The following is a 20423-nucleotide window of genomic DNA, read 5'->3' as shown; positions in this document are numbered from 1 at the left end:
TGCAGTCTTGGGTCGAGGGAGAGCGTTATGCGATTCACAAACTACTCTTATGTAATCCACTACTACCATGCAACTACTACTGCTCCCTGAGACTACTCTCCTTCAACCAGCACACTCCAGCTCACTTTTGCAGTTTCCAGTGTCTCCTGCAGCCTTCCAGTGCCAGCCGCATCCTCCTGGAGCCTTCCAGCCCTTGGTGCCTTCTGCAGCACCTGCCACACCTTCCTACAGCCTTCCAGCACCACTTGCAGCCCTCAGCAGCTTCCCAGTGCCGGTCGACGGACCGCAAATCTCCAGGTCTTTAAAATTATACCATTTTTACTTTTTTTTTTTTTGTTTGTAAAGGTGATTCATTCATCGTCTTTAAACTGACGTCAGCCTTTTGTCATTTTCCCTTTTGCTTTGCTGTTTTCTTTTTGCCTCTGTGTCTACTATTTTAGCTGTATAGTCAATTGGTTTAATGACTAGTTGCTCCCCTCTGCAACAAGAGCTCACTTAAGAAATTATAAAATGTAAAATAAATAAATAAATAAAATAAATAAATAAATAAAATAAAAAATGAGAAGAAAGTTTGAAATAATTGAATTAAAAATGAAAGAGAAAACTCAAAATAAACAGTTATTTAAAATTGTTTGTAGTTTAATAAATTACGGATTTAAAAAATATAAAATTTGCCAAAAATAAATTCCCAAAACACCAAAGTGACCGGTTTTTCGTGCCGCTGTAGTTTAATAAAGTTGACAATAACTTTTACTTTTAAATTTAATAACTTTTAAAAATGAACCAAGATGGAACTAAAAAAAACAAACAAAAAAAAAACCAACCAAACAAACAAACAAACAAACAAAAACAACAACTTTATTGAGGATTAACTTATACAGATATGAATCTTCGGTTTTAGTTTACAATCCCGAATCTTCTCATTTTTTGTGAAAAAAAAAAAGGTAAGTTTTTTTTTTTTTTTTTTTTTATATAACGACTCTCCATCCCCTCTAAATGAACCGAATAATTTTATTGCGGATAATTTTGATTTCCCGTGTGTTTAGAATGAGATTACCGACTCTGATTTAATTAAAAAGGTACTCTTGCAGAGAGTGAGTGGTCCGACTGGTCCGTGCTGAAATAATAACGTTATTATTTAAAAAGCCATTCTTAACATGGGGAGGGTGTTTTGTACATATTCTGTACTTACAATTGAATAATAATAAAAAAAAAAGGTCAATGTCAAGTTTCTTTCCAACTCTTCAAAAAACTTTAAAATGACGACTTCGAATAGGTTTTCGGGTAAAACTATACAAACACCGTGACAGCGAATTAACCCTAACCCTTAACCCTAACCCTAACCTTAAACCCTAACCCTAACCCTAACCCTAACCCTGTCACGGTGTTTGTATAATAATACCGGTTTTCGGTGGTGCTGAAAACGAATATCACATTTACATTTGGGGCAGATAAGTAGTTTTCATATGAAATTACTTTTTTCAAAAAGTGGGGGATCACTTTCCTATATAAATTTAACGTAAAGTAAGCACCCGCTTTCTGGCCACCAAGTAATTTCTTCATAAAACAAATTTAACTGTGATATTCGTGTTCCGCAACCCCAAAAGCCGGCGCTGTTTTTCTACTAAAGGATTCGTTCATTTTTTCATTTCATAATTTAGGACGCTAATTATGCTGTGCTGTCAGTCTACAAAAACATACTTTTGTTTTTTTGTTCTTTTTACATTATAGAACTTGTATAGATGTTAATAGGTGTTTCTGCAGTTTAATATTTCACACAAATTCTGTTTACATTAGGGGGCGGTGGAGGCGGCCGCCACAACACCACCGGCCCCTCCATCGCCCCCTAATGTAAACAGAATCTGTATGAAATATTAAACAATTCTTCTGCTTTAATGGTTAAAAAACGGTTAATTAAACTACAGAAGAAGCACCTGTTAAAAACTAATTGTATACCCACCTCAAAAAAATAAATAATAAAAAAAATAAAAACGAATGAAAAGCAAAATTATATTTTTGTAAACCGCTTGTGTAAGCTTACTGACAGCATTATTAGCGTCCTAACTTATGAAAAAAATGAACGAATCTTTTTAGTAAAAACAAAACAAAAAAAAAAACAGCGCCGATTTTCGGGTGTGCTGAAAACGCATATCAGTTAAATTTGCTTTATATGAAGAAATTACTAGGTGGTTAGAAAGTGGGTGCTCATTTTACGTTAAATTAAGATAGGAAAGTGATCCCCTCACTTTTTGGAAAAGTAATTTCTTCATATCTTTAAAACTACTTATCGACCCCAAATTTAAATGTGATATTCGTTTTCAGCACCACTGAAAACCTATAAAGGTCGTCATTTTTAAGTTTTTTGAGGAGTTGGAAAGAAACTTGACATTGACCAAAAAAACATATTATAAAACTTTAATTAAACGTGGAAATACGATTTAAAAAAAAAAATAGCGCGCCGACTCTCTGCATTTTGGACATTTGCGCAATTTAGCATTCCAGGGAAATTATCATTTTAAGAGAATTCCGTCCGCGGCAAGGAAAAAATTAACAAAGTCCTCTCCCTATCCATGTTAAGAATGACTTTCTAAATTTGCCAGGGGGTTAAAATAAACAAGTGCCAGCATTTAATTAAGTAATGTTTTCTCTCTTTTCAATGTTCTTATTTTGTTTTCGCTACCGTGTGCCAAACATTTTAACGGAGAGATTTTTTGAAAAGATTATGACCGTCAAATTTTTGTGTTGCTCTTGTACTTGGTTCACTGGGTATATTTGCTAGGTAGTTTTTGAAATTCTGGTACTTGTGCACCTATGTTACCGCGCTGAAATAACATTATTATTTAGAAACACATAGATTCGAAAAAGTTACAAAAAACAAATATATAACAAATAAATAGTATCAAAAGCAAGATAAGTTTGCACTTGTACAGTTTAATCAAGACATTAAAAAATGAAAATATCGAAAAAAGGTTATATTGTACGTATTCGTTTTGAACTGAAGATCTCTGTAAAAAGATTTCACTTAATTTGATTGAGTAGTTTTTTTTGTTTTTTTTTTTTACAGCGGAAAAACACGTTTTTATGACAGCACGGTGAAGGCAGACATCTTAGAATTAAAAAAAAAAAATTGTTTGAATTTTAGAAACGCCATGGAAAGCGCCGACACTCCCTCCCCATCTTTAATAACTAGCTTTTCTTCCTAAAAATTGAACCTTTTGCTCGGTATCATAACAAATTGTTTTTTCGCTGTTAAACAAAAACTACTTGATGAAATTAAGTGAAATTTTGGGTTTGTATTACTGTACACATAGATTCGAAAAAGTTGTCAAAAAACAAATATATAACAAATAAATGTTATCAAAGGCAAGATAAGTTACTTTTCTGCCAAACTGGATATATTTTTTGTGTTTTTATTCAATGTAACATATTTATTCAGCTCGAAAACCGTACAGTGTTTACCGATGTATTCGAAAATTCAAGATGGCGTCTCACACCCTCTTTAACACCGTAAGTTTGGAAAAAGGTGTTATAAATAAAAAAACTATACAAAATACTATTAAAAACCCGCCGAATATATGTCAACCTATGTCACGGTAACATATATTGAGCGAGTTTTTAACAGTATTTTATCCGGTTTTTTATTTATAACATCTTTTCCCAAACTTACCGTGTTAAAGAGAGAATCAGACGCCATCTTGAATGTTCGAATACATCGGTAAACACTGTATGGTTTTCGAGCTGAATAAAAATGTTACATTGAATAAAAACAGGAAAAATATATCCAGTTTGGTAGAAAAGTAACTTATCTTGCCTTTGATAACATTTATTTGTTATATATTTGTTTTTTGACAACTTTTTCGAATCTATGTGTACAGTAATACAAACCCGAATAAACATTTTACATTAAATAAAAATACTAAAAACTTATCCAGTTAAGTTGAAAAGTAACGTATTTTGTCTTTGATAACATTTATTTATTATATATATATATATATATATATATATATATATATATATATATATATTTTACAACCTTTTCGAATCTACATGAATAGTAAAACTAACTCTGTATCACTGGGAGACACTGACTTCTAAGGTTACTTCTTGTTTCGTTAGCTCCATTTTCTAGGTACGTAGTTTTAGAGGTTGCTTAGCGTGACTGTGCATCAAAAGTATGTGTGCACTTGTGTGTACAACCACGGCCACCATTTATAACATAAGGATTTATATTGCTTAATATCCGGAAAACTATTTACTTGCAGAAAAGTTAAATGCGATATTCGTTTTCAACATATCTGAAAATTTGTAAAAGTAATTTTAAAGGAAAATGTGAATAATTTACTTATTATTATAAGCACTCTCTTGGGTGCTTGTGTAGATTGATCTTTTAAATCAACTCATTTCAGGTGAAAACATTATTACATTGTGGGAAATTTATTCTCACATAGTTTAGAACTTTGGGCAAAGCGGAAAATTAAGCATGACAGTGAAAGGCGCTTGATTGTTGATTAAAGGCAGGTCATTTCATCTTCTTGATTACAAAATTGTGTTGCGTAATTTTGCTGCTTCTGCTGAACCTGGTAATTAAGACTTTGTGATGAAGTGGTAGGGAAAAATCCGTGAAGATTATCATTAGTCCTTCGCTTGTGGATCCTTTAAAACAATGTTCGAATTAAAAAAGGTGGATAATCCCGACAAAGTGCTAAAAACCGAATTCAACATTCTTTGCAGATTAGAAAGACGATATTACATCTAGAAAGAACACCTTAAAATGAGGTTAAATTGTCTCAATTGTCTGAGACAATATTGGGCACCAAAGGGCCTTTAAATTAACAAGAAAAGCAAACTAGTGCGTTCGGGATTCATTTAGGCCTCATTTTTTGGCAGTGTTAGATCTTGGGGGCGAAACCAGTGGTGTAGCATCAGATTTTGCCGCCCCGTGCGGTTGTAAAATCCCCCTTCCCCCTGCTGGCATATAATTGCCTGTTTTGCCACCCCCCACTGACATATAATTACATGTTTTGACCCCCACTCTCACCGCTGGTATATGATTACCTGTTTTGCCCCCCCCCACTGCTGGCATATGACAACCTGTTAAAAACCTTCAAAATTCCAAAAAGCCCTCAAAATATTTTTCATTGAACTAATGTTTACACAATTCCCTCCAGATTAATGTTTACACAATTCCCCCTTTTTTTTTATTTTAATTTAATTTAACAATTTCTTTTCAATAATTTGAATAATAATAAGTATGTAAACGTTAATATGAAACAAAAGAAACCAAATATTGTTTTTCAAAACAAAAACATATAATTCAAATTATAAAAAAAATGTTAAATTAATTGGCTACACAAACAAATATAATAATAAATTTAAACTAGAACATATGAACACCTGAAAATGGCTGTATCAAGGAGGAGATAGTCCGATGCAGTTTTCTTTTCTTTTTCTTCATGTTATTATTAAGAGGTCGAGCCTCCCAAAGAGAAAAAAAAATGTCTTTTATCCATGCTTTTTGAAATCCCTGTGTGTCACTCGGTTTAAGTGCAAAATTTAAGAAATTTTTTGTTGTTAATGTTTCAATCCTTTTAAAAATAGTTTAACTTTTTTTAAAATAAATGTATTTATGAATTGAAAATAAGGCTATAAATTTATTTTTTGTGAGAAAACTATCGCAAGGCATTGAATCTGTTGAAAATTTAAAACATACTTTTCGCACTTTTTTTTATTTTTCTTTTGTAAAATTATCAATAACTCTATTAAAATACACTCTTTCTATGGAGAGGATTGTCAAGTCTGTAAGCCTTGTCTGGCTCATTTTTGATCGAAGGTAGGTTTTTATGAGCTTCAGTTTCAAGAAAGAGTGCTCACAGCTGGCAATGTTAATAGTTTGGGTAAGGAAAATATGCAGCAAGAGCACAATATTAGGGACGGAATCCCCAACGTGGTATCTTTGTATAAAGTTCAACAGGTCCATTGATTTTGTTTTTTCCTGAAGCTTTCACAAAATACAGTAATCTCTTCCTTTTGACAAAGAATTTATCTTTTTCTATATCTTCATCCAAGATGACTTCACCAAGCTAACACTTATAATTATCATCCAGCAGATTTGACGGTGTAAAAAAAACGTATTTATTTGCAAGATTGTGAACGTGTTGAAATCTGCAAGATATTTCTTCAGTCAACCTGTCTATGACAGACAGTATCAAACCCCAGTGCTGCATCAGTCAATTGTTCACCAACCATTCGTTTCTTTTTGCGGATACGATGCTCCATGCTTATCCCCATTTCTGAGCAGAGTTTTTTCGACTCGTCTATTGCAGTGTCCACCATCTTTTCTCTATTTTGAAGAAGGCAATCTGTCAACACTGTCAGCCTAACAGAACTTTGTTGCAGATCCAACGCCTTTTCTTGGAGATACTTATGGGCATCATTGATTTCTGATAGAATAATTTTTCAAAGGCCCAGAAATAAAAGAAACGGAAATGACAATACCGAGTTGAGAATTAATGATGCATCTGATTTTGTGGTTGCACTTTCTCCTTCTTCAGGGCAATGACGATTTCCAAAACATTTTTAACACAACATTTACAGCATCTGCTCGACTACTCCATCCGGTTTTCACAGTCCGCTTGATACTTATACCGGTCAATTGAATCAAGACGTCCCAGCTATTTTTAGATGCAGAAAAGAATGAGAATAACCGGTCCAGTATGCCAAAAAATGTAACAGAGTGAATTGCTAACGAAGCGGCATGTATACAAGCCAGATTTAATGAGTGGTTAGTGCATGGCACAAATAGAGCTTTTGGATTGATTTCGGAGATTCATTTCTGCACACCCAGTTGGTGGCCTGCCATAATAGCAGCATTGTCAAATGTCTGGCCAATACAGTTACCAATCTGAATCCCATTGTTCTCCAATTCTCTCAAAATCAGTTTAGAAATGTCCTCCACACTTTTACCTTTTGTCTCGATGAAGCAGAGAAACGACTCCTCCGCTGTCACTTTATTTTCGTCAATTTTTAGGTAGTGCAACACCTCACTCATCTGGTCCTTGTGAGATACATCAGGAGTACTATAAAAAATTATGCAAAAAATATTTGCTTTCCTTGATCGATGATTTTCTTTCTCACCCGCTCAGCCAAAATTCTCACAAATTCATTTTGAATTTCTGGTGATAGATAAGAAGCAGCGATTTTCTTTCCCAGGTTAACTTTTACCAAATGTTCACGGAGCATAGGGTCATACTTGGCCAATAAATTTACCAATTCTAAAAAATTTCCTTTGTTTTCTTGATCTCTTTCATCATCATGGATGTCTTCCCAGTGACCCCGTAGTGCCAGATTCTGGTTAGCAAGAAACCTGATGTCCAGCAATCTAGCTAGGATTTCCCACCACTTGTTAGTGTCATTCTCAATAAGATTTTGCTTTACTTTGTCAATTACCTTTCCTTCAGCAAGTCGGATTTCTAGATCCTTCCAGTTGAGGAATGCTTGAACAATATTAATTGGATGTAAAATGATTTTTCATTTTAGAACCCTAATCAACAATTATTTTACTCATGGAAATAAATTCTATAAGCCTTTTTTTTTTGGGGGGGGGGGGTCTAAGCAATTTCGCATAGTTTTACAACCTTGCCAGTCAGACTTTGGGTTAGTGGACATTTCTACAATGTTAGAGTAGCCTGGAAATGATGATTATTCATCATTTTTAGGTTTAAATTTAAAAACAATTGTTTGTGCTTTTTTTTCCGGCAAAATTTTCAAGGTGTCCATATGCAATCGCATAAAACAAACTGAAAGTCAAATAAAACAAACGGAAAATATCATTTTAGCCAAGTACAATGTTAGTCTAAAATTCTCACAATATTAGTAAAGAGTATTTCTATTATAATTATCTGCATCTTGTCTTTTGTTTCGTTTTTTTTTGCATTAACCCAAATCTATCTACTACATATCTATGACATTGTCAGTAGTAATATTGATGATTAGGATAAACACATGAACATTCTTTGGTAGTGAGAACATATAGAATAGTTAAGAATACATTCACACCCGTTCTTAAGTTATTGTATAGAAAACAATTCTTATGTTATTTAGAAACTTATGTTTAAAATGGAGAGAGGACTTTAACTATTCTGTTCCTATACCGTTTTCTTTTGCATAACAATCGCTAATTATTTTCAAGTGTTTATGAAATATTCAAATAGCATTTTACCAACTAATGACAATGCAAATCGGCTTTGTTTTAAAAGGGAAATGCATCTTTAATTGTTTCATTATTTTCAATCAATTAAAAGGAAAACATTTGAGAAAAATATTTAGAACCCACCCCCGTATATTTAATATATGTCCCTCCCACACACACTAAGTGTATTTTTTGTTTGCGAAAATATATACAGACATGAGAAGGTTTTAGAGTAGTTCGAAAAAAAAAAGACAAAAACAAATCACTAATTAAATATTTAGAAATATTTAAAAAGAATCGGAATCGGGGATAGTATCGGATTGGGAATTTAACACATAATTTATGATTGAATCGGAATCTGGAAAAAATTTGGAATTGTCCTATCATTAATATATACACATATATACATACATGTATGCACATATGTGTACATATATATATGCATACATATATGCATATAAAATTATTCCAGCCTTGACAGTCGTTTTAAATTCTTTTTTCTACGCACATCTTTTCCTTGCCCAAATTTGTGAATTATTCCATGGGTTTCTGCCTTTTGGATTACTTTGGACCATCTTCCAATTACGTGATTCCCTTGGATTTTACTTGTGGAAATGGAAACTTAATCAACTTTTTTGAATTTTTGGATTTTACCGTTATTGGATATTTTACCCTTCACCAGACTATCCATTCACGTGAAATCACCTTTTTCTTCACCATATTCCCTCTCCTTCACTATTTGCTACCAAGTAAAATCTATGACTTACTTGTAGTTTCATCAAATACTTTTCCAAGCAAAATCCGATCCTGTATTTTGCTAAATCCTACCCTCTGATGAGAAGGAAAGTATTTCTTCGAAACTCCGTGGATTAAAGACTATCCACTTATTTTGTGCTTCCTTTTTAAAATTAAATGTTTTTACCTCTTTTTCAAAGTGTTTTTTTAACATGTTTTTTTAACATGTTTTATTAACTACTTGTTCTTATACACACACACACACATCTAGGAGATTGGACAAACGGACACCGGACAAAACCCACCAGCTAATTAAAGCAAAAATAGATAAAATTCGTAAAGAATCAAAAACATTAAAAACCACTTTATATATTTTAATGTAATAAAATTTAGGAAAATTAGACACCGGGGAACTAATTTTGGAAAATTAAGCATCTACGGAATAAATGTCAGTTGAAGATAATTTAAGACCATTCTTAAAGAAGATATAGTTTTAAATAGGATTCAAATGCCTCTCACAGAAATATACATAGTTGTAAATATTTACTCTTGTTTGAAAACAAGTAAGTCGATTTTTCTAAGTTAGGTACGCGTTCTAAGGAGATTCTTCTTGTATTATCTTTTACAATTATTATGTTAATATTATATTAATTAAAAAAGTAAAAAAATTAAGATCCTATTACCAGAATTAATTCATCATAATAAATTTCGGTTTAATCATAAATACGCCAGTTATTATAAAATTTTGTTAATAGTTAAAAAAAAAAAAATCAATTACTCCGTGATTGTTTGAAACTTGACAAAAATTCGGCAGTATTTAAACTATCGAATAGGAAGCCACTTAAATAGTATTTGAGGTGTAGCGCTTACTTCCCATTTAAAATGATATCCCCTGATATCATAATGTCTGTTTACAATCGATTTTTATTCCGTACTTGCTTAATGTTTCCACAATTCCCAAATTATGTAATTTTCTTTGCTAATTTTCCATTGTATCATTTAATTATCAGTGATGTTTGAAAGTAGTTTTCTTGACAAAAATGTTTTTAATTTTTCAACATTTTTTGGAACATGTAAATCAACCGTTTTCTTTGAAAGGTTACCTAGAGAATTTATGCAACTTTTTTAAAACTGTTTTACAAATAAAATAAATTTACATCATATTTTGATGTTATTATCATTTTAGTTTTAGTGATAATTTAAAAACAAATATTTATCATTACTCCCAATAATGAAAAATTAAATTAAAAATTTAAAACAATTGGTTTTGGAATCGTAAATTAGGGACACATTTGTTTGATTCCGATACTTCCAAAAGTTTCGATTTTTTTTTTTTTTTTTTTTTTTACAACCTTTTTGGTATAAAATTTAAGATTTTTTGTTAACGTTTATTTATTTTTTCTATTTTTACCCCCTCAAAATGCCGCCCCCTGGTATGTGCCGCTCGTAAAATAGGGACACATATTTCCGATTCCAATACTTCTAAAAGTTCCGATATTTTACAAATTTTTAGGTATAAAATTTAATATATTTTGTTAACTTTTATTTATTTATTTCTTTATACTATTTTAACCTATCAAAATGCCAACCCCTGACATAGGCCGCTCGTAAAATAGGGACACATTTTTCCGATTCCGATACCTCCAAAGTTCCGACTTTTTACAACCTTTTCGGTATAAAATTTCAAATTTTTTGTTAGCTTTTATTTAGTTTTTCTATTTTCTATTTTTAACCTGTCAAAATGCCGCTCCCTAACATGGGCCGCTCGTAAAATAGGGACACATATTTCCGATTCCAATACTTCCAATAGTTCCGATTTAAAAAAATCTTTTCGATGAAACAATTCCGATTTTTTGTTAGTTTGTATTTATTTTTTCTATTTTCAGCCTCTCAAAGTGCCGCCCCTGAACGTGTACCATTCATAAAATAGGGCCACATTTTTCTGATTCCGATATCTCTAAATGTCTCGATGTTTTACAACCTTTTCGGCATAAAATTTCAGATTTTTTGTTAGCTTTCATTTATTTTTATTTATTTTTTTACCCTCTCAAAATGCCGCCTCCTGGCACGTGCCGCCCGGGACGGATCGCATGGCCAGAATGCATATATTTAGAGGGCGAATGTTTCTAAATCACAAAAACAAAGGGAAAAGACACAGTGCAAAAAAAAAAAAAAAGTTATGTGGCGTGTTCAGTACTTTATGGAAGTTGTCAAACCAAGAAAAAAAACTAATTTCATCAGTTGCATGTTCTGCACAAGAATTTTGGAATTGGAATTGTAGAAATAATAACAGAAAGATAGAAAAATACTACATGGAACAAAGAAAGCTAAAACTTCAAAATTCTTGAGTTAACTATCATCTAAAAAATAAAAATTTGTAGTGTCGGCATCGACTGGCACCACACGGCGCACCAAATGGTCGAGGAGGATTGAAAATCTGAGGAGAAAGAGCACTAACCAGACCTCTGCTGGATGAGTGTGAAGAAGATTTGTGACATTAGGAAGGCTTATTGCCATTCACACTCCAGTGAAGACCAATGGTCATCGCCAGCGAGAAATCAATGGCAAACGGCTGTTGCGATAACACAAATTCATTTGCAAAGGTTACCGACAGAGGTGGAGAGTATTGGAAATCTGCGGGAGACTTGTTGTCACCCAGACTCCGGTTGTTGTTGGTGAGCAATCTCTGATGATGACCTGTGTAAGAACACTTTGTGAGTGAACATTTTTTTCTACAATGTTTTCAGAACTGGTTAATAACTGGGTGATCATTTTACGTTAAATTTATATAAGAAAAAAGCGATCATCTCCTTCTAAAAGCTAAAATATAGGGTAAAATAAAACGGAACCGATATTACAAAACACACCCACAATTGTCAAAACAAGTGCTAAATAATTAAGTACCCCCCCCCCCGCTTCCACCAAATTGTTTTGAAGTACCAATGGCCAACGACAATAACATATCCGGCAAACTCAAACTAGGAAGTGACTGGTTTTTGTTTTAGATGCACAAATAGACCATTCACTCGCCATAAATTATTTTCCAATCAAGGGATTAGTCACTTTCGAATGTGGAAGAAGGCGAAAAATTCATGATGCATTTTTATTTATTTTATTTTTTTTTTAATAACCCTCTTCTTCAGATCAAACCCCGGTAAATCAGGTAACGTGTTAGGACAACCGAAAAGCCAGCACATAAACCCGGATTATTGAAACGAATAAATAAATAAATAAAAAAATAAAATCTAAATTTTTGTTGTATTTTATATATGTTGTATTTTATTTATTTTTAAAATTTTTTATCCTGAGAGTTTTCTCTTGTTTTTTGTAAATTGTAAAAATTAAGATACAAATAGATAAATCAAGTGTTTTTCGTTTCATTTTGTGTGGTCCGCTGATCCGGCTGATATAACGCTTTACCAGATTTTACTCAGGCAGCCATCGCCATGGGGGTCGAGCTGTATAAGCACTACCATCATAATCACCACCATGATTACTACTACTATTACTACTATAATTTTTCACAGGAGACATGTGGAATTGCTAACTGGCAATAACAAGTGGTTTTCCCTGAAATCCGAATGACAAGTTTCCCCTCACTAAAAATAAAAAAGTATTAGTAATAATAAAAATACATATTTTTTCTAAAGCATAGCGAGTTGTTTCCTTGGAAGTAAACACCATTCCCGGCCATAATTCTATTATTGTTGATAAACATTAAACAAAAATGATTGAATAATCATCCCGCTGTCATCGGGCGAGGCGACATAAAAAAAAAAAAAAGTTAGAATGTATTTTCTACCGGGAATGAAAACAAGGGGATGATTAGTTTTTTTTTTTTTCTTATCTAAACTAAATAAAACCAATGGTATTTTTACGACCTAACCCAACGTAGTATAAACATCCTCAACCTCCTCATGTCAAGAACGGCTTTCGGAATAAACACCCTTTGCAGGTAAGTTTTCAGAGGGACGATCCGGCCACACTGACCGATAAAACTACGCTGGGTAAGATCGTAAAAATTTATCAAACCAATTTTGCATCATCGACTTTTTTTTTTTTTAAAAATTGAAAACAAATCTAACAAACCTTTTTCCTTTTGTCACGTTAAATTTGACGGTCCGATATATTGAGCAGCGGAAACGCAAATGAATTTCTTGAGGAAACACAAATATCACATGATAAAAATTATCAAAGGAAAAGTTGACCAAACATCATGTCTCAATGGAAAAATCAACGATCAGTTTCAGTTTTATTAAAAAACAAACAAACAAACAAACAAAAAAAAACAATTATAAGATAATAGTGAAATGTACGAAATTGCAAAAAAAAAAAAAAAGAAAAAACAACAACAAAAAAGTTTCTGATGACCTTGATTTCCACCCCAGGTTGACCAAACAAAAGTTGAAACACTGAGAGAAAAAAAAAAAAAAAACAAAAAAAAAACTAAACTCCTCATAATAAAAACAATTAGATTTGGTAAACTTTGTACCTTTTTTGCTATCAACGGAAAAATGAAAGATATTTTTTCATGTGATTACACATAACCACCGTGGATATACCTGGGTGGGGAAACTTTAGAAGGAGGATTCACTTGTCTTTTTCTCTAAGACAAAACGAGTAACAATAATTTTTTTTTTATATATATTTTCCGAAAAAAAAGTGTGTGTGTGTGTGTGTGTGTGTGTGTGTGTGTGTGTGCCGTTCCCAACGTAAATGTTCCCGAATAACGTGACAAGCAGCAGGATCTCACCCTTTCACTGTAAAGATATCTAGAAAGCTTTCTTCTCTAATAGTTTCGTACTGCTGGACTTTAGAATTCCCTTTCTACTCCTTGACTGTACTAACATGTTGAAATTTTAATCTAATCGAAACATGCATCTCGTTCCTCAACTCCCTTTATAGTGTCCTTGAATACGTGATCCCAAATACAGGCTGGAACGATAAATTTGTCGCCCTAAAGAAAACAACCTTTTTTTTTTGTTGAAAATATCAATTCAAGTAACTTGATTATGTAGTAGAGCTGACATCTATTCAATGTAGCCGCCTTCAGCCTCAATCATCACCTTGAAACAGATCCGGAACTGAGAGCATGCCTTTACCACAAGTGCTAGCAGGAGTGCAGTGAATATTTGGCGGATGGCAGCGATCATGCTGACTTTGATGTTATGTTGGTGATGTTCTTGACGTATGACCAAACCAAGTAGTCCAGCAGATCCAGGAGAAATGGTGGGGGGGGGGGGGGGTAGTGAGAGAAGGGTACAAAGTCATAGCATTCTTTCTGAAGCCTAGCCTGGGTCTCTTTGGACGTGAGCTGGTGGCAGGTCCTACTGCCACACCTGGGGTCTGCCAGCAGCCACCTGATTGTACCAGGGGATCACCAGACTCTTCAGCACATCCAGGTACACTTTGGTGTTGACTTTCAAGCTGACTTTGAAGATGTGAGGTGACATGATATAGCCCTCACTTGAAACTCACCAAAGACCATAACTGTAGCCAGAAACTTTGTTGAGCTGTGCCCTCGAGAGTTGAACCATCTGGATTTACATTTTAAATGGTGCTGGCAATGGTCCTGCATCATAATTTGGATCGATAGACAACACGAGTTGTACAGTGGCGCATCTCCGATCTTGCTAGTTGAACATTGTATCATTTTCAGACATGATAGAAGGCTCCTATCACTCTTGGGATTTGTACACAACTGGCCCACTAGTAGATGGTCTGCAACAAAAAAAAAAAAAATTTTTTTTCATCAAATGGAACTGGAATCATGTCTTTTCTCGGGCGACAATTTTATTGTTCCACTCTGTAGTAACCCTTTACGTTCAAGTGGCAACATGCCCTTTTCGGAGTAAATAAGAATAACACACACACATGTTTGTATTATAGATACAGGATAATGAATTTGAGAAAAGCATTTACATTCGTTCACATAGTTCAACATAACCAATTTGTATACCATCATTTCTGAGATGATATGGGTTTTTATTAATATAAGGTCTCGTCATCAGCGTGGATAATTGACATAAAATTCAAAGCTATTTGTCCTATATATAGTGAATGGAGAAGGAGAAAGTTATCGGGAGAAAGTCTGTACATTTGATGTTATAGCAGCATGGATCCTGGCTTGTTAAGATGCTGACCTTTATTATGTCTAAGAGCATAAGATCCACGCTGACAAATAAATTGGAAATAGCATGTCAGAAAATAAGTACAGGCAAATATAAAAAGGAATTTGTTGAATAAAACAAAAATACATGTAAAAAAATAAGTTATTTGATGTAAGTAAATATTCATTGGAATTGTTTAGTTAGAAATATTAAAATTATTAAAAATAATAGTGCGTATCTATGTGTGGAAGTGTATGTTGCTCTTCATTAGAGTGTGTAAGTGTATGGCTGTGTGTATGTGCATAAGAGTTGAAAAGTAAAGGGAGCCTAATTTCAACTTACATAGACACACAGTCGTACACTTATGTCATTGTATAGAAACACACACACTGTCGGACGGAACGTTTGTGTGTTGTGATTGAACCTCAGTGATTCCTCTGAACGCTAAAATGCAAATGGCTATGATTGCTCCCACTTTTTTCCTTCTCCATTCCATTTAAATTTGCTTTCCTCATCAATCCCCAAAACTAACAACTTTTAACATAGTATATATTATTTAATTGGAATTCATTGAGATGAGTATTATTTATTAATTTTTATTTATTGCGGACTAGTATCCTCATCTTTTCCTAGTTGTCCGTGAAACAACTAGGAAAAGATGAGAATTTTAACATAGTGTTAAATAATTTTCAACCAATGGAAATATTTCTAAACCCAAAATAAGGTAACACCTATAAAAAGAAGTAATGAACCAGTGCTAAGTTTGGAAACTCCTTAAGATGAGGAGATACAGCTGTAAATATTCAGACACTACCAACTGATTCAATGAAAAGGAACCCAAGAACATATTCTCTACAAATCATCTCCTGTCCTCTCTGAACCTGGTAGTGGTGAAAGGAAAAGGACGCGATGACTTGCAGTCTAGTTTCATCCATACACTACAATCAACCTTAATATGTTTATGCTAACGTTCTGAATCATTAATAACATTGTTTGCCCCATCTTATAGTCGCAGCATGTATGATTAATTTTAAATTTACCTGTTTCAATACTATTTACATGAGTTTGAAATAGGACAGCATGTACCTCATTTTTTGGAGAGTTTTTTTAGATTTCTCGCTTTTTATCAAGCAAATCCTCCTTAGATGTTGCTATATGGAAAGATGTGAAATGGTACAAATTAAAATTTTTTCTCTTGTTAGGTTTATATTTAACTAGCCTGGGTGCTCGGCGTTGCCCGGGTGTTTTGAGGTGTGTGTTGAGCAAAAAAAGAAAAAAAAGTGTTAGTAGGCAGATAGGCTCGAACCCCTACCGCGAAGGAGGAAAAGAACATGAAAAAAAACTTTGCCATTGCATTCATCGCCAAACCGGAAGTGGCGACAGTTTGAATTAAGACTAATCAGTTGAAAAGAGATGACTTTCGAAAATATTGGCGAAAAAAAATCAAACCCTCATTGTAGAAAGCTGCCCAGTTGAGGTGGAAGGAATTAATGTTTTTAGCCAATTTTCAACATTTGTCATCCGAAGGGTCGAGCTTCAAAATGATACTGATCTTGTGAAAATCTGTCGCCTCTGTCGAAAATTTTAGGCAGACATACATACATGCATGCATACATTTAAACAGACAGGTGAGATTTATATTATAGATTTGCCTTGTATATATATATAGATTACTGTATCGATCATTTTTAATTTGTAATACATTTATTTTTGGCTAGTTCCTTAACATATTTATCTTAAGATATAACAATTTTTTCTGGCCCAAAATTTGATGGAACTCAAGTGGTTTCTGTATCTTTCCTTAAAAGTAGTTTCATTTGACTCTACATAAACTTTAATATTTCTTTCATTGTTATGCAGCATTTATATACCACTTTTGAAATTAAGCAATTTCTATTTTATGGGCAATTATTCCCATTTGAACAACTGCAGTTTGTTAGACTTGCATTAGTAATATTCATATGAACATGGCCATTAACTGTTATTAGGTTGGTACAAAAATAATGTCGTTTTTTCACATGAAGTTGAATGTAAAAAAAACGACATTACTTTTGCACCAACCTAATACATTTGCACATTGTATTTTAGTACTATTATAGATGGAGTTAAACTTTTGGAAGTAGAAAAAGATAGTTCAATGGTATTTTTTATTAAAGAGCAATTTACTATCCATAGGGAAGCTTCTTTCAATAATACTATAAATTTTATTGTTTAATATTTGAGACTCTGCTTAATCTGTAAGGAATCATATGACATCACGACTATTTTTCTTTTTATTGCTATTGTTTACATTACGTGGATTAACTCCCCTGAATTGGCTTCAGTTATTTTATTATTTCTATTATTTTATCTCCTAGCCATAATGTTTTTTCGATTAGCTGTTTTATTATTTGATTTGTTAAAACTAATCTTATCTTTATATTCTGATCTGATTAGAGCCTCATTATCAAACAGTTTATTTTTATTAAATAATTGTTCATTCTTAGATAATTTAGTTTATCTTTTGGAGATAAATGAAACTATGGATTCTTTAATTAAAGGGGAACACTTATAATTATTATCTATATAAAACAAAGTATGGTTTTGTTTGTGGTAGGATTTGTATGTATTGTTGACCAAATTTAATGTAATATCCACAAAATTGACTATACTATGATTGGTATCTATACATAAGATGTATTTTCTTGAATTCATGCATCATTTTTTCCCATCATTTTTAGGTTTCTATGGGTGAAATTAGCAAAGCACAGGGCTTCATCTCTATATAGCCTCATGACAAGTTCTGAATTTCTTTGTGCAATTCCTGCAATATTTAAAGTCCAAGCAAATCAGTCAGTTACGATGAATCCAGGACCCATAGTGATATCAAAATTACTCTCTCTATTCTTTTCTTAGTTCATAGCTTATTGTTATATGCATTTAGTGTCCTTCTAGCTAGCTTAGTGATGCCAATTTTTAAGCTAGTTATATTAGTTTTATCTCTAGCCACATTAAGAGCCTTATTTAACAATGGAGATATTGAAGGGTAATATGAATATATATCAAACATAATAAAGTTGCAAGTATTTATAATTTTTAAATTCTAAAACCAATAATAACCCCAACAGATGAATTCCACAATTTATGGTGAGTTTTAGATTTCATTCCAAGTAATGCTATCCAATATTCTTTTAATTATTATATATATATATATATGTGACGCACATGGAGAGATTAATGTAATTGACTGACTATTACTAAAGTCAAGCTTATGATCCTGGAGTGTATATCTTAGACATTTGTGTGTGTGCATAAATTTCTGTTTTAAGTATTGTAATATACTTAAGTTTAGTATACTCAAACAAAGAATCTGCACCAATAGAGGTTTCGGGGAATATAAAACGAGTGCTGGTAACAAACTGCCAAAGGGACCTTAGAAACTTTTTTGCCGCTACTAAGAAAATCTTTGGACCAAAATGCTCTGCTGCAGGGACTCTCATGTCAGCAAACAACACCATCCTGGCAAGAAACCGAAATACAGAACAGATGGGATGAACACTTCAACACCCCACTCAATAGAGACTCCTCAGCCCAACAGAACTTCCTTAGGAACGTGCTACAGCAGCCATCCCACCTATGGATGTCTCTTCCTCCAACCTCCGAAGAGTTTAGTGTAGCACTAAAACAAATGCGCCAAGGAAAAGCTGCCGGACCCAACAACATCCCTACATAACTTCTCATACAAGGGGGGGGGGTCTCCCTGTGAAGATATGTCTCCATTCTCTCATATTAAAAGCATGGGAGGAAAAACAGGCCCCCAATGACTGGAAAGATGCTCTCCTTGTTACCATCTTCAAAAAGGGAGATAGAAGAGACGAATGTGGGAATTATAGAGGGATTTCGCTACTATCAATAGTGGGAAAGATTCTGGCCCATATACTTCTAAACCAGCTACAGGACATAGCTAAAGATATCCTGCTTGAATCCCAGTGTGGTTTCCGCCCATCAAGAGGGAACCATTGACATGATTTTCTGTGCCTACAGGAAAAATAAAAAAAACAACAAAAACCTATATTCCCAATATTCTACAATCTTGAGAAAGCGTATTCCAAGAACAGCAATGTGGTCAGTCCTGGATCGGTTTGGAGTCCCTGAAGCATTTGTGGACATAATCAAAGCCCTGCATAATGGGATGTCGGCTAAAGTGATCCACCAAAGCAACCTGTCAGAGCTCTTCTCAATCACTTGCAGACTTGAACAGAGCTGCGTACTGGCACCGATCCTGTTCTTCATATGTCTTGCGTCCATGATATTCGAAGTCCCCCAAAATAACCCCAGGATAGTTCAGGTTTGATGGAGAAATTCTCAAACTGGCCCGATTAAAATCAAGACGAATGACCAACACCATCAAAGTGACGGAACTGCAATATGCAGACGACAACACCGTCCTAGCCCAATCCCTAGATGAGCTCCAGCCGTCTGAATTTTCATGCTGTGTACTCGTGCTTTGGCCTAACAGTTAACAAGACCAAGACCAAAATACTAGCCCAATCACCACCAGGGGAAGTTGTGCCAGACTTCAACATCACCATGGATGGCACCACCATAGAATGAATCTAGCACTTCCCATACCTAGGCAACATTCTTTCTATATAAGCTAACTGCTCGAAAGAAATCGAAAACCGACTACAGGCAAGCCACACCGCTTTTAGAAGACTGTCCACCAAGGTCTTCAAGAATAAAGGTCTAACCATCCAGACAAAGGTGATGGTATACAACGCCATAGTTGTCTCCATCCTATGTGTGCGAGACCTGGACCATCTACAGTAAAAACCTTAAAAAACTCTAACAGTTGAGACGTCAGGTTTTCTTTCACTTTCTTTTCCACCTTCGCGTCATGGGTTCGGGCCTGCCTGCCTACTACTACTTTTTTTTGTCCAACACACATGAGACACCCGGGCAATGCTGGGCACCCGGGCTAGTCTATAATAGAAATCTCATCTGTGTGTTTAAATTTATGTATGTCTGCCTAAAACTTTTGATAGAGGCGATGAATTTTCACAAAATCGGTATCGTTTTAAAGCTTGACCCTTCGGATGACAAATATCGAAAAATTGGCCCAAAACATTAATTCCTTCACCCTCAACTGGGCACTTTTCTATAGGGAGGGGTTGCTTTTTTTCGCCGATATCTTCGAAAGTCATCCCATCTTTACGATTGACTAGCCTTCATCACTTCTGGTTTAGCAATGCATGCAACAGCAAAGACGTCACATTTTTTTTTTTTCACATTCTTTTCCTCCTTCGCAGTATGGGTTCGAGCCTGCCTGCCTACAACCATTTTTTTTTTTTTTTTTTTTTTTTTTTTTTTTGCTCAACAGACACCTAAACACCTAGGCAACGCCAGGCACC

The 20423-nt window shown here is 34.0% G+C and overlaps 1 protein-coding gene and 1 long non-coding RNA gene across 2 annotated transcripts in view; one reads left to right on the top strand and one right to left on the bottom strand.

Annotated features, from left to right (window-relative positions):
• The window catches only part of LOC145292182 (chitotriosidase-1-like), a 75299-nt gene extending 62132 nt beyond the window's left edge, over positions 1-13167 (bottom strand). The window contains exon 1 of the mRNA XM_080138470.1: positions 13013-13167. The gene's annotated coding sequence lies outside the window, so the exon portion shown is untranslated. The remainder of the gene's footprint in view (positions 1-13012) is intronic.
• Positions 384-15177, top strand: LOC145292183 (uncharacterized). The gene is made up of 2 exons (XR_013869561.1): positions 384-944; positions 10810-15177. It is a non-coding gene; the product is annotated as an uncharacterized LOC145292183 (long non-coding RNA).
• The last annotated feature ends 5246 nt before the right edge of the window (positions 15178-20423 follow it).

The sequence above is a fragment of the Euprymna scolopes genome, chromosome 13, assembly GCF_053919585.1.
Source record: "Euprymna scolopes isolate OS-2025 chromosome 13, ASM5391958v1, whole genome shotgun sequence".
Lineage (NCBI taxonomy): Eukaryota > Metazoa > Mollusca > Cephalopoda > Sepiida > Sepiolidae > Euprymna > Euprymna scolopes.
This window is presented reverse-complemented; position numbering and strand designations above follow the sequence as displayed.